Raw genomic sequence first — 15907 nt, forward strand, 5'->3', positions numbered from 1 at the left:
CTATGAGAGAATGGCAGTGTGTCTTTGCTGAGGGCAATTTAAAACCTCTTGTGTGAGCTGATCGAATTAGATAAAGCTTCTGTGCCGTCAAGGTTCAAAATCTACTGATGTGCCAACATTCATTCTTCAGCTCTGTATTTAGCTTTCTAGGCAGACAAGGTCAGCCGTGTCTGATTGATCCGGCTTCTGTCTTGTAGGAAGACCAGACGGTAGTTTCTGTAAGAAAGGGTGTTTTCCCCTGTTTTCTTCCCAGAGCAGAGCAGCTGATCTGGTCTTACTCCACCAGATGGCAAGCTTTAACCAAGGAAAAAAAAATCACACGTTTTTGCAACTATCCATTTACCTTAGGGGAGAGGGGGAAGCGAGCTTGGCTCATTGGTTATTTTTGTTGTTTTTTTTTCTTTCTTTCTGTTTTAAAGAAATGTTTTTACTATAACAGGCTCACATCCATCTTCTGGTATGATTTGTAGTGTTTAGAAAAATAAATCAATAAAATAACATTTGCTGTCAGCTATTGAGTAACTGACAGGTGTCACAAAGGGAAGTAAAAAATGGGTTAGAATATACAATCCATCCCCAGATCTCACTGAACAAAGGCAGACTCAGTGCTCCTAAACAGACAAATAAGTATGGTAGTTCCAGTCAAAAACGAGAAGATGTTTTCAGGCTGTCAGTGCTGCATAACAGAGCCTGAGTTCTGGTTATCCAAACCCCACACTAATCCCTGCCTTTGACTCTCAGGAAGGGGGCCGCTCTGCCATGTGTTTCTGCCATCATAACCTGCTCGCAATGCCTGGACAATGCACAGAGCAGAGGACAACGGTGCTTGCTCTGTCCAAGCTACACTACCTCTTGAGTCCAGGGTAGTCTAGAGGGTTTCAGACACCCTGGGAGTTGAGTTAAAGTCTGCTTGTCCTAACACAGCAGACTTTAACTGCTGTGTTAAAGTTAAAGGTGCTTATTTTCACTCACATTTCATTTTACAGACTGGCTGTGCCAGCTTCACAGGTGAAGCAGCTGTGGCACCAGGAGGTGGCTTGGGTTGCAGAGGTAACCCAGCCATGGAGCACTGCAGCGATATGCAAGGAGCATGTCCCCAAGTCTGAGCTCAGCGATCTGTCACTGGGGATCTGGAGATATCTGCACTGTCTCCAGCAACAGGAGAGAAATGCCATGGGGAGTCTGCAGCCATAGGGTTAGAAAGCCTTACACATAAAAGCCCAGCTGCCAGTTCCTTCACTTCTCTTTTTTTGGTGGTTTTTCTTAGCATTTCTCTCCTCCTGAGACCATGGGTCCATCCCCATTTGGTAACTGGGCTCCAGGTGAGTTGCACGGTGGGAGCCTTGGCAGCCTTGGGGGTTGTTGTGCCCATCCCTGCAAAGCAGAAAAGTGGTACCCAGTTGTTCAAGGGGAGGAGAGAAAAGATTGGCTAACATCATGTAACACTTCAAAGGGTAGGGGGGAAATCAAACCTATGTCATCTCACTTGCTGACCTAATGACTGGAGAAAAACAGTTCCCATTTTTTTCTGTAGGCTGTGTTTAAGTAAACTGTTACTCTTCCATTATAAACATCTTTGCGAGTTTGAAAATAGCTTTACCTGTGTCTTTACTCCTGTTTCATAGGTCTTTCTAAAGAATAAACTTCTAAGACTAAATCAATGCCATAGACATTTATAAAATTATGCCAGATGAGCCTGAGGGAAATCTGTGCAACACACACAATTATATGACAGATTGTAAGTAGTCAAAACTTGTGAGCCCCAGTTTTGACACTGAAAAATAAATACATACATTTTAGCTATTTTTGCCTTTCCTGGTTCATGTTTTTATTTTTTTCTCAGCACCAAGGGAGGTTGGAAACCTTTGTTTTTCCAAAAACGGGAACTTGTTCTACTGTTATCATATGACTCCTAGAACTGAGGCTTTACAAAAGGCTCAGGAGTGATAATACTATGAAGTTTGAAGCACTGCAGCAGTGCAGACTGCAGTGAAGGGGAGCAGCTAAGTAATACAGGTGGCAGGCTGTGGGTTTCTGCCTCTGTAGTCATGCCTTGAGGACTTACCTCGCGCTTCATTTCTCTCAGGGAGAGGATTATGGGCTTGGGAGTTTTGTACTGTGCCTGGAGTTTGTTTACGTGTTTGGCTTTTTTTTTTTTTTTCTTTTTGGATAAAGCACTGCAAAATCCTGCAGTGTCTCTGTCAGAGCTCCAGGTGTGCCTGGGGAAGTGGTGAGGGCCCCCCGCGACTCCAGCATCCCTGTCTCACACGCTTCTTCTCTCTGGAAATATGCAATATCCCTCCAAAGCCACACAGGTCTGAATGACAGCATGACTCATCTCACCTTGCTTTGCTGCAGCTCATCTTACTATCCATGTAGTCTTCTGAATTAAGGGAGCTTTTGAAAGCATCCCCCCAAGCTGACAGCAGCTGCTGTCAGTGAAGCCAGGCAGGGACTGCTTGGTACCTCCCAAGGCAATGTGTCCTCTGAGGGACACGGGATCCTGGTGTCCTACCCAGGCTGTTCACACCAGAGCAGTGCTGTGCCAGCTTGGCATGCTTATCAGTGTAAGGACAGCGAGGTTAATTTTACCCTGAGCCTCACTTCTCTGCCGCTACTGAGAAATGCCACTGTGGTGGTATAGAGCGTCATGGGAAGATCTTTTTCTTTCTGCTCTTGCTGTGGGCTTTGGCTCTGTGAATTTTGCTTTGGTTTCCCCAGTGTTAGTTAATTTAGAGATCACTTGGTTTTGTGACAGAACACAAGGGATCAGACTGATCTGCTGATTTTGACATAAGACCACTAAAACCAAGCCAGGATTGCCCAGGTAGAGAAGTATTTTTCCTTCATTTCATTGCGTCCAGTAAATTTTCATACTGTAATAAAGTGGAAGCCCACAAAAACCTTGGATGTATTAATGTCTTTTAATGCATTTTACTTAGTTTTAATTTTACTATTGGTCTCATATGTGAAACTCTGCTAAGTCTGAATTTCTCCTTTTGGTTTATAATTCAATTGTTGATGCACAAACCAAAATAAAATCTGATCCCTTTTCCATATTCATGATGGCTCTGCAGTACTGGCAAAACTAAACCATAATAAACCAAAGCAAATCAAACTTCTTTCTGCTGCTAAGAAAGTTCTGTAATAAAATTCCAACTAAAGGTAAAGGATTTCACATCCACATAATAACTTTTCAAGGGTAGGAATGGATTTTAGTCATGCATCTCAGTAAAATAAAATGTTTTCAGTTCCTCTCTGAACATTGCTTTACACAATGGCATTTTGCAGTCTGTAGAGTTTGTTTAAGCACTAATCTATCAAACATTGAGAGAGCTGAGATCACTGATCTAAGTCATTTGTGGAGAGGATACAACCCTTCTACCTTAAATGAATCCGAGCTTGCATTGAAAGAACTGTTTGTATCAGAAGTGCTGGGCTGGCAGGAGATTGAAGCCAGATGTGCTGTTTTGTTTCAGACGTAGGGAAACCACCAGGCACACAAAGATGTATCCAAAGATGTATCTGCAACAGGCTCAGGAAGATTCCAGCACTGAGAATAGAGGCGTGGTCAAGTTTTTGAGGGAACTGCTAGGTGTACTTGCCTTGTCCTCACTCTTCTCTGGGCTTCAGCTTGCAGCCGTGTTGGAGGCAGGATCCTGAACTAGATGACCTTTCAGTCTGAAATGTATGGCTACTTTCATGGTAGTTATTTGCAAAGTTTTTCTATACTGTTATCTATTGACAATATTTTAAAGTCTCTTATTATACTGACTAAGATAAAAAACTTTTGCTACTGATGCAAGCTTCTAGTGAATCCCCCTCAAATAAATGTTTTTTGCTGTTACTGCCTCTCTCTGCCACAGCTAAAATAAATCAGAATCCCCATCTCAATGCCTGAAGAGACAGGAACATTTAATTTATAGCAATTTCCTTTTCTTTTCATGGTTGCTACTAAACAGAACATGCTGGGTCTCAACCTGCATTTGCATTTATGCTAAATTACAAGCAGAGCAATCAATACAAGTCCCAGCTCATGCTGCCCACAGCTGAACAGCAACAAAGAAAGCAAACTGCCAAGGAAATCTTTCCCACCCAGCCAGCTTGTTAGTACACAGCAGCGTTTAGCCATCTATTTATTTATCACATTGATCTTGGAATGCATCCCAGGTATTGTGAAGAAGAAAAAAGGAGCTTATCCTCAGACACCTTGTGAGTCTGCCTTGCAAGGCAGCCCCACATGGCTACTTCCCAGGGTGGGACAGGCAGAGAGGGTGTCTGGGCAGGATCTCCTCCCTGAATGCCTGAAGAGACGCAGACAGGACTGCTCTTCACCCAGGAGCACTCCTGAGGTGGGACCTCCATTAGGGTGGTCGTTGTGGACACTCAGCCCCTAAAGCTGACTGATGTCTTCGCCTGGGACTTTAGGTTCACCCTCTTTCCTCTCTCCTCTGCACTGTTCCCTTTCAGACTTTTTTTCCCCTCAGGTTCCCTTAAATCCCAGCTCATCCTCCTTCCTCTCCATGGCCCTTTTTCTCATCCGTTTCCCTTCATATTTGTTTTCCTCTCTCTTTATTATTCCTTAGTGGCTGCACCTTTACATTTTTCATATCATCACGTTCCTGGGATGAGGGCAGCCTCACCAGTGGGTGCCGATGTGCTCCGGTCGGTGCCTGGAGCTCTTAGATGTGGTGCATTGCAACGCTGTGCCTGCACTGGTCTGTGGGAGGTTTAGGTGTGCTCAAGTGAACCATCCTCGGGGGTTTGCAGCGCTGTGAACAAACCCATCTGAAATGAGCGTGGCTGTGCTAGGTAAACCTCTCTAGTAGAGCCCACAGTCTCCCTGGGCTGGGGTCACCGCCAGGATACTGTGCAGATAAAAGCAAAGTAAAAGCAACAGCAATTGTTAACTGCCCTTGCGCTCAGGTCCTTGTTCGGTGCCTTGCAAGTATGTCCTTTCTAGCCATTGGGTTTTAATCTGAAAGTAGAACCTGGCCCTTCTTTCTGCCAGTTTGGGCTTATCTGAAATGCTAACTAGACCTTCACACTGCAAAGTGTTTTACAGCCTGACAGAATCTTCCTTGGAAAAACCACAGGCTTTCTTGTGTCCCTTGGCTTTCTGCTTCGGAACTGTCTTTGAAGTGAGAGCTGCCCAGCCACATTTGATATCGCTTCCTACCTTCACCAAACCTCAGGCAACAACAGCATGGTGAGGAAACACTATCTAGCTGATCAGCATTGCTGTGCCCCCTTGCACATGCCTATTTGATCTGCAGGAAAGGTGCATTGGCACAGCCTGGAAACACCAGGCTTCCTGAACACATGCTGGTCCCCCTACCTGGGACACGATCAGCATGCTGCTCGCTTGAGTTTCAACGCACGCCGTGCCTTGGGGAGTGCCCCACTGCCATTTCCCTGGGTTTCCAGGTGCTGGAATGACAATTGTGGTCACCCTGAGTGCACATGTCCTGCTTGCTCTCCACCCCACTGGCCAAACGGGTGAACCGTAGCTGACTGGCTGGAGGAGAGATCTTGGTGCTGGAAGGCTGCTGAGCCCATGAGCGCTGCAGTCACTATTCCCATCTCCTGAGCGCACCCCCTCAGCCCTGCTGCCCACCTGCCGAGGGGCTGCCCATGTGGGTGAGGGCACCACCACATCTCCGTGCAGCCCTCCGAGCACAGCACAAGCGGGGAGGTGTTTGCCTCTTTTGCCTCCGGACCTGTGCTGAGCTTAAACCAAGCAGAAGAGCATCTCTGTAATCCTGCAGTCAGCAGCTGTATCCTGCAGAGCCTCAGCGACTGCCTGAATTGACAGGATTAATGTGACTCCAGGGGTCTCCCTGCAGCTAATCAGGAGATGCTGGTCCTAATGAATGAAGCACAGTGGAGAGAACTGGTATGCTAAAGGCAGCGAGTGTCCCCTTTATTGTAGTTACAGTGTTAGTGATTAAAACATAACTCAGTGGGATGCAGCTAGCTCTCAAGCTAATTCTTTGACAGGAAACACTGGCCCGTGAAGTGTTGTCTCCAAATATTACGGAAATCACTGCTCAGGACTTTCATATTTTTTCAACAAGGGTCATGCTGTTATTAACACAGGTGTTGGGGGCTATGGCTCCAGCCCCCACCTGTCCCCCATGCAGTTTCAACTCGGAGCCTGTTCCACGGCTCAGAAACAAGAAGGTTCAACAGAAATGAAGCAAACTAATCATTTCCCCTCCATAAACTGATGCTTATAATCCTGGCTGTGATTCTCTGTTATGTCTTCTCTAGTGCAGAGGACTTTATTCCCTACTGTGATGAAATAAAATGAACCAAACCATTGTCAAAACAATTCAAAGCGCTCTGCGCCTTTGGGCAGAGTGATCAGCTCTACAGCCTACTTTGCCTGTTAGCTCCTCAAACTGCTGAAGAAACAGGTGCAGGAAAAATGATAGCCTGGTTAATATTATTTTGTTAAATTCAAGTGCTGTGTTTGTTTTATCAGTAACTCAACATAGCATGCAATACGGCTTTCTGTCCTGGCAAGTGCCCCACCTTAGAAGAACACATCAAAATCTCTGTGTACCTGTAAGCTAGTGGCTAGCATGCAAATGAGCTCTTTTATGAATATGCATAAAATAGCATAAAAAAGACACACAAAAATTAGCAGCTGTGAAGAATGGGCCCTTGGTCCCTGCTCAGTCACATTGTTAGACTGGAGAAGCTGTTGGTTAAATTGATGCTAATCATGCTAAGGGTGCAGCACAGCTTCCACATAGGCATCAGCTTGGGGTTGTCCTCTGCTCTAATTACGCAAAGAATTTGTGGGTATGTTTTGGATGCATTGTTAGTTGTTCTTCCTATCTGCTTGGAAGGTAAAACCAACAGTCCCTTGTAACACACCTTGGCATAGTGTATAGCTAACCAGCCAGGGTCCTTGGTCAAAGCTAAAACAATAGCAACTTTATGGTTGCTAAGTTTGCCACTGCATGCTCCTCTGCTGGAAAATCAGAAGCTTCTTTTCTTTACCAACTTGACTATAAACAGTTGACTTCACTGCTAAACTTTTCTTCCTGTCATATTTTGCAGCAATTTGCTGCGTTGTTTGGCTTTCCTGCTGCCCAGAAAAGTAGGAAACCCTGCGGGAACTGGGGCAGCAGTACTCTGTGAAAAAGAAATTCTGCTGCCTGGGAGATGCTGAAGTGTACATGATGACAAGCAAGAGTCACAGGATATGTAAGACCAGTAAGACTTCTTTCTTTTGCATGGAAAGGGTTTTTTTTTTTTTTTTTTTTAATTGTAGCTCCTTACAGAGCTCTCTCAGCAGCTAATTTCCCATTCGTCTTACCCCCAAAATCCTGGAAGTCCATGAGTGAATAAAAAGTTCACATTTCCATTTTATTTTTGAAAAAAGGGGAAAGAATGTGATGGCCAAGAATGTGTTTTCAGCAGAGAAGAAAATGTTATCATCCATCCTGTCCTTGGCAAGACCTTTTCTCCTGCCTTGTATTTCTAGGGTTTCTTTTCCCCATTATCTTTGTTACGCTAATTAAGTCCTAACTTTGACTTTCTCTCTTTCCCTCTCTCCTATTTAATTAACATGGTGGATGTTGTCTTTTGTCTCATGGTTACAATGAACAAGGCTCCTGTAAAAAATGACATTTTTTGAAAACCTTTTAAAACCATTAAAAGCCTGGAGTCACTAATTTCCTATAAATGTTTTCCCTCTAAGGTAGAGAATAAGCCTCAGATACAGACTGCATCTTTAAAGATTGATGCTGTATTTCTGTCCATGGTGTGTTTCCATATGATGTTTCCATATATGCTTTTCACCATGTGATGAAATCTTCCTCCTCAGCATGTGGGGTCTAGATTTTTTGCTCCTGCAGGCCAAAGGAGTTTCCTAATTACTGGGATGAGGAGACACTGGGGTCAGCACCCCCTCCACTCCCACTGAAGCTGGGTCACTCATCCATGTGGCAAGCAAACCACAGTTTTGGGAGGACAGCAGGGAAATGACAACCAGAGCCTAGTGCAGAGATGGGTGGCTCAGCTGGGAAGAGAATGGCACTGATCACTTGCCCTGCTACTTTACGTTGTAGTTATGGCTCCTGTGTTTCCTGACCCAGCTGCTTTTCATGAAAATTAAACAATCTATTTCCATGGCTTCGCCTGTTTGTCTGAATGTGGTGTTACGTCCTCAAATGCTCCTACTGCTTGTCTGGTATTTTCACTTTGTTCCTGGAGACTTTTATGCGTGCATGTATTGTACGCTGCATTGCTGGGGACATGTGGGGCATGACGTACATGCAGAGCATGGCTATGACTCCACAGAGTGCATTAACACTTGTTTAAATCTTCTAGCAAACAAAGGTAAATCTGAGCAAATTGCAATTGGATGTCCAACAACAGCATGTAGTAGGTGCTTTGATTTTTTCTCTAGCACTCATAAAGAGCTCAAAAACTCATTTAGGCACCTTCCTCTGTATCTGTACCTGTCATACAGTGCTTGCTGCAGAGCTGAGTAGTACCAAACACAAGAGATGAAATGCTGCAGTGTGTTTCTTTCAACTTATGCTGCTAAAGCAGACGGGATCACCCACGAGAGAGGTCCAGGGTGAACCTCCTCAAACTGAGCTATAGGCCATAGCTGCAGTGTTTGATTGATGCTAAAGTGTCTGCTTTCAGGTGATGAAGTACAGCATTTGCTAAAAGCACCAACAACTGCCCCAGTCTGCATCATTTCCCCTTCCGGAATTCAGGCTGGCAATGCATAGCAGCTCCAGGCAGACTGCTCAGGGTGCAAGTGATCTGCTTTGCAAAGAATTGCAAGGGATCTGGTCCTTGCACCTTGAGCAATCATTTACCCAAACACAAAATTGGATGTGAAACCCTCTCATAACTGAGTAGCGTTTATAAACCTCCTGGGTCCTGGTGCCAATACCTATGTAACAGAATAATAACAGAGAGTAATACTAGATCATGGCCTTAGTCCACACTTCATTATAACAGTCACTCCCGTTCTTAAAAAGTGTAGCATCGTGAATATCTATAGTGATTTTTATAATAGAAAAAGCCATGGTATTTTTTCCACTGCAGGGACCCTTTGTAGTTAGTCTAAGATCTGCTCCAGACTTGTTTTTACTGCAGACATGCATATATGACTTGATTTGATTCACTAATAGTCATGCCAATTATAAAGTAGAAGGCATTTAATTACAGTGCCTGCAGCTTGTGAGGCCTGATTCAAAGCCCACCAAAGTCAAAGGAAGCTTTAAAGCTGAATGAAAGGAGTTTGAAGGACAGCAAGGAGTCCAAAGTAAGCTGTGACTAGTGAATGTATATACATCTTCCAAAACAGGAAAAATTCTCTGTAAAACAGTGCTTAAGGTTTGTAACTGTGCTTCTAATCAATTCTATTTTATGGGCTTCTCCTTCCTTGACACTGTTTTTCTATTACAATATTTGTTCTTTGATCTGATACGCTAGTACTTTTAATTTATTCAAAAGCAAGAGTGGGCACAAATATTCTGCAGTGGGTATTGGTAGATTTCTTGCACTTCTGAATTAAAACAAGTTGCTTTTAGCAACTGAAAATTTAATTTCACACATATTTTAATTGAGTTACATTGGCTCAGCAATGGAACATAATGGATATTTACCTTCTGCCCTATTGTAAATTCTGTTTATTTTTTATGCTTTATCCAGGTTAAGGTTTACTTTTATCATATTTCAATAATACAATACAACAATACAGCAGATTAAAATGTGTCACAAACCCGTTCAAAACTCTTGAACATATGTCCAGGATGTGGGTCAGTGTGTATCAGCGTAACCCCAGTGAAATCAGTGGGGGAAGAACATTTTATAGAAAAATTTTATAGAAAATCTCAGAACTGTGAGATGTGATAAGGCTGGATGTCGTTCTCGGTTGCCCTCTGCCTTCTGTAAGCGTGTAGACTAGAGGAAAGTGGATGCAGGATTTCTGCAGGATGCTGCTGTTCCAGCTGGGTAGCATGTTTGTTTCCTCTCAACTACTGTTTAGGAGACTGGACCAATGAAAGGTGGCATTAAGTAGACTAGCTTTGACAAGAAAGCACTGTGATGCCAGTCAATTTTCCAAACCTTTCTCTTGGCTTACTGGTAAACAGAAAAATCATGCATAAAATGCTGCCTTATGGGTGTGGGAAGCCTTATTTTTGACCTTTGCACATGGACTGGTGACCTGTAACTAGGGGAAGTAGGTGTGTGCAGAGTTGGGCAGTATACAGTGGAAAGACTGGTTTTAGTCCAGAGATAAAATGCTACAATCACTCCCTATTAAGCAGTTTTTGTAAAAATGGGACTGATCAGTGTTCCTTTTGCCCACTGAAGGAGCCATGGGAGGAAGAGTCTTCATGGTTTTCCACATCAGAGGTCTCCTCTCTTTTCTCCCAAGGGAGATATGTAGCTTGGCTCTCCAGACAAGGGGTCTCTGGTGAGCCTCTGACTACTGTGAGCGCCTCAGTATTTCAGCAGTACTATCAATGCTCCTGACATTTATTGAATCATACACTGTATTAAGTTATTGCTAATCAGATGGATGTACAGAATTCATTAAATAATCCAAGTTTCTTTAAAAAATGGTGCTAATTCTTAATGCAACAACAGTAGGGAACCAAGAACACAGTACCTTGAATATCACCCTCGAGGGTATGAAGCACCTCCTTTAATGACAACTTAACTGAAATTATTTTGTGTTTTTTACCTGTGTGTTATTAATATCAGACAAGTTCCTGCCTATTATTTAAGAAGCCTGAACTCTAATGATGGCTTATTAAACAAGCTTTCACTTGTGCTCACACAATTAAAGCTTATACTTTGATTTGTGCAATGCACTTTTGCACATTGTTGCAAAAAGCCTAAAAGACTTTCATGTTTGATACCTGTTTACACTGTGAGCTGCCTGTGTTCTCTGACCAGGGAAGGGGAACGTTGAAAATGTAGTGACAACATCTATAGACCCTCTTTAGCTAGTGTATTCTTGTGGGAGTGGAAGGAAGTGCTTGGTGAAGCTAAAGTTGCTAAATTTCCATTCGAAGAGCTTGTCATGTTTGTACAAGTTACCTGCATTTTCCAAGCGTTCCTGAAGTAGTTCTGCTATCTTTCACACCTAAAGCCTGAGTGGTTGTACCATGTTTGAGTCCTGTAACTTACATCATGGCAGAGATACTATGAATTATGACCTATTATGGAAGAACTGCAGTTAACTATTTTTTATGGAAAAGTAAGTAAAATTTAGTTTTGTAAAGTAAAATTTGGTTGCTACACTATCTTTTAGATAGTCTGTTTCATAGGTATTTGGACACTTTGCATATGGTTGTCACTGTGGTCCAGTTCCTCAAAGTGTCAAGGTATGTACTTAGCATGAGGAAGGTAACAGTGCCAGCAACTTTCACTTCAAATCACTAACTTACAGTAATTTTTTTCAATGCTGCCAAGGCTGAGACAAACTTCAGTGAGTTACAGTGAGCCTGGTATCAACGCTGTGGTGTTTTTCAGAGATGTGCATGTTCCTGTAGCTCTTTTTCGGAGGTGTGAGCAAAGAGAAGTTGTGCCCTGCTTGATTTCAGCAAAAAACCATCTGATCGAGGACTGGACCTCGTGCCATTTTGATAGGTGTTACTGCAGCTGAGACAATGTGGCTGTGGAGGTACCAGGGCTGTAAAATTAGATACCGCCTATTGATTGAGATTGTTCTGAATGCCAACAGCAGCATTAGGATAAACGACTTCTCTAACACTGTGAAGAAAGGGAAGTAGCATTGCTCTCAAATATTTAATAGCTATTGATGTTTTCCAATGTTCAATATTGACTTACAGGACAGATTGTCAAGAAGGAAGAAACATTTAAAAAGAGACATTAGCCTCAATGTAGTGAACAGCTTAACTGAGAACTGCAGAAGTCTTAGACTATAACTTCCTACCTATTATCTGCTACAAGCGAGATATGAAATGCTAAAAAGGTAGGGCAATATCGCTGTACAGCTTGACTGAGACATTGAAGTGTTCCTCTTCATACAGAATTTGAATGAAATTATAAGGATTAACACAGCTTCAGCTGTACTTAACCAAACCTCTGACACTGTTTTATAAACCATTCTCAGATTACCTTCTCTGGGAGCCGTTTGTGTCTGGTGAGTGGTTTTGACTGAAATTAACCCATGCTTGGGTTTGTAATAAAAATAAGAAAATTTTCTATCTCAGTTTTATGCCAAGATGCTTTTTAACCATACAAGCATTGCACTGTGTCCTGGTACATGAGCTGTAAGAGCTAGGCCAGGCTGGAATGTTTTAAAAGAGAAATGGAGTAGTATAAACAACAAAATGGAATAATTGCAATCCAGTGAAATAAGTTCCCTGTAAAATGAGAACTGCATTCAGTCAGGCAAAGTAAACAATGACACCTTCATATAAAACACTGGTATCCAGTATGAATTAGTGATAGAAAGCTGAATATCTGGATCTTGTTTCCTGAACCAGACTGCTGCAGTGCAGCAGCAATGCAGAAGCATGTCCTTGGTGCAGCAAGCATGTGCTTACGTCTGTCCTTGTGCAAGACAAGTCCCATGACATTTTTTTTCCTGCCAGATCTTTTCACGTTCTTGAAATGTTAGGATGAGCATGTAGGAGTGGAGTGTTAGGAAAAGCTGTGTTATTCACACTTGCCTCTCCACAGATCTAGGTTTGCAGTAATCAACAGGAACTTTTAAAACATGCTTTCCAATGTCGTCTGTTCGTACAAGAAATGACAGACAGGCTTAGTCACTGAAAGGAAGAACAGAGAAGTGTGAGGAAGCGTGTACATGCAGAAAAGTCAGGCTTAGAACGCTATGCGGCTGGTGGGTAGGGACCAGTACCTCTGGAGAGGAAATCTGGAGGTCTGTAGTGGGAGGGGAAAGAGGCCATTGTGAATGGCCGCTTATTGACCCCAAAGCCATCAGAAGGAGGAGCTATGAGAGTCATGAACTAAGCTGGGGCTTACTTCCCCCACTCACATCAAAGCACCCTCAGGCCAGCTTTGTCACCACAACTGATAGCAAAATGAGGCCTCTGGTGACAGCAAGGATGAGAAAGAGAAAGGTATTGCTGCCTGAGAGAGTTATTTGAGGACTCGGGAAATGTGTTTTTCACAACACTAGAAAAGAAAAACTTTTGCACTAAAAATAGTTAACCAAAAAGAAAAACTCTGTAGTAGTTTGCATGTGTATTAAGAAATCATATACGTTAGTCTAGTATCACTGCACCCTGCCTGGGTGGCACAACCCTATATTCAGTGAATTTAGGGGTTCTTTCTCTGCTCCTTCTCTGCTCCCTGCTGCAGAGCACCTCCACATCGTGTTTAGTCATACTGCTCATCTCGGCACCAGGCAGAGGAGACCAGATGCTGCTGCTGCTGCTGCCTTCAGCAAGTGAAGCGGTGGCTGGTTCACCAACACAGTGGCATTTCCCTTGAGAATTTCCAGACTTAGGTTCTGCTGCAATTTTTGCAAGCTACCGTTTGCTAATGCATCAAACTCTGGAAGGAAAAAGCAGACTTTCCCTCCACGTAGCCCGCTTCGGGCTGGGCTCTTTTGGAAAGCTGCCTTGATGCTTTTTATGGAGGGTGTGAAAATCTGGCTCTGTCCCCTCTGTCATCGGTGCAGAAAGAGGATTTCTTTCACATGCTTGCTTATTACAGAGACTGTTCATAAATGCCGTGCCAATTCAGATGTTCTGGGTTAGGCAACATGGGAAACTGTTCTTCTCAGCTGGGCGCAGCTTTCTTCTGCCTCCTCTGAACCTGAAGAGCTTCAATGATTACACCCCTTATTTCATTCTTGCTGGCCTGAGGCTGAGGGGTTAAACTGGTCTAAATGCAGATCGAGTGCAACAACCTAAAGACAGCTTCACATGTTCTGGGTGAACGTGTATGGATGCAAGCTGTTTGTTCAGGGAAAGCACTCACAGGTTTCAGCCTATGGACTCCCCTTCAGATAGACTGGAATGGGAATTTACATGAGTAGAAACAGCTGGATCAAGCTCTCTGCAAGTAATTAACACACAGGAGAGACAGTTGTGCTTGCACTTTATCAAGCCTCTTCGTAAGATTATGTACTCCAGATAATTAATCATTACATTTCCCTATACGCATAATTACATCCACTTTCTTGCTCTCCCACCTCCACACATATAAACAATTCATATGCATGTATTTACAGAGTAATTACAGAGTGCGTATGCTGTGATTAAAGGCAATATAAACTGTGTTACTCTAATTACAAGAAAAAACAGAAAACAAATACCCCAAACAAACGAATGCACAAGCAGGAAACTGCACAACTTCTTTAACTGGATCCAAACCCTTTCTTTTCCGAATATTAAAAAGAAGAAAAGAAACTCAAATAATCTATGTATGTTATGTGCCTGGCACAAAAACTGAGAATACCAGCCAGCCTAGCAGGTCCCTTGATTGTAAATTATTTAATATACGGGACATAAATCAGAAAGCAGTGTTACTTGAGAAAAGATGAAAGAAATGCTGCATCTCAAAGTTAGAGCACATTCCGCATCGTTTGGGCTCAGTTCTCTCCCACCAGATAAGAGAAGCTCCTGTAGACGTAGCTTCAGTGGAAAATACCTGCATCCCACATGAGGTGAATGAGGGCATGTTTGCCTTTGAAACTCCTTGCTGGCTTTGTTTACATGAGGTGATCTGGTGCGGCTCTTACACAAGCAGCAGCACTGTTCCCTCCTCCTTAAGCCTCCCATCACCCCACGATGTTTTGACATATGAGCTGTGTGTTTTATACAGCAGACTGCTCTGATACTTTCCTTTGGAGATTTTTGACTCAATGTGCTCCAGACTACTGGCAAATGAAGTAATTCTGTGGGATGGGGAGAGTAGGATCAAACGGAGTAATTCTGTTTTCTCCTTGTGATTCATCTTTTTGCCTGGGCTTCATGAGGCAGGATAGTAAGAGTAGTCAACAAGGAGAAGGAAGGTGACATTGAAAGGACACATTTCCTAGATTTATTTTGTCTGGCACCAAATTGTTTAGCAAGTTACCACTTCAGTTTTGCCAGCTAAAAGTGAGTGGTGAGACCACACTTGCAGCTTTTGGCTGACAAACACTGCTAAGAAATGATATTCATCTAGGTGTAAGAGTGGCCATAGATTGATGGTTGTTTGTAGTCTTTATTCACTACAGGGGCAACTGAGAGGGCCTGTACCTGTCCTATGTACTGCAGCATTGGCCATGGAGTTCAACAGAAAGAGCTGTTACCTTCATATGTACAATACCAGGCAAGCTACTGTAAGGTCTGCCAGAAGAGGTCTTTGACACCAGCTTCAGGAGCAGGTCTACCTGCTTTCTGCCACAAGTGGATCTCTAGGGTCCATCATCTCCATGGATGTCAATGGTATTGTCCTCTGCTATTCATACTGGGACACCATGCTTATTGTACTGAGCAGTCTCTGGACATGTCTTTGTAGAAGTGGAAGCATTGTCTTGAGCTTTGAAATGCTTCCTATGCTAATGTCTGGGAGGAATTTAGTGTGCTTAGTCAAAATCTTAACGCTGAGAAAAGAAATCAAGTAGATGTGGGGGAGAGCAGGGGAGGAACAGAAGTACAAAATCCTAGGGACACTGAGGAAAAAGTATGGCATGGCAGAGGATCGGCAGGGAAGAGAGGGAGGATACCAGGCAGAGAAAGGGCAGGAATTAAGATAAACAGAGATATGCTGGTGGCACAGGAGTAGGAGTGGTCTTGAGCTGTTATAATGTGCTTATTGCTAGAGACTAGAAATAAACTCAGAGTCCCAGCATCCCTGTAGTGCTAAACAAGAGGGAGCCAAACACCCTGGCATCTTGTAACAGTTGCCTCATGTGGATGGCAGAGCCTGC

The sequence above is a fragment of the Aptenodytes patagonicus genome, chromosome Z, assembly GCF_965638725.1.
Source record: "Aptenodytes patagonicus chromosome Z, bAptPat1.pri.cur, whole genome shotgun sequence".
NCBI lineage: Eukaryota > Metazoa > Chordata > Aves > Sphenisciformes > Spheniscidae > Aptenodytes > Aptenodytes patagonicus.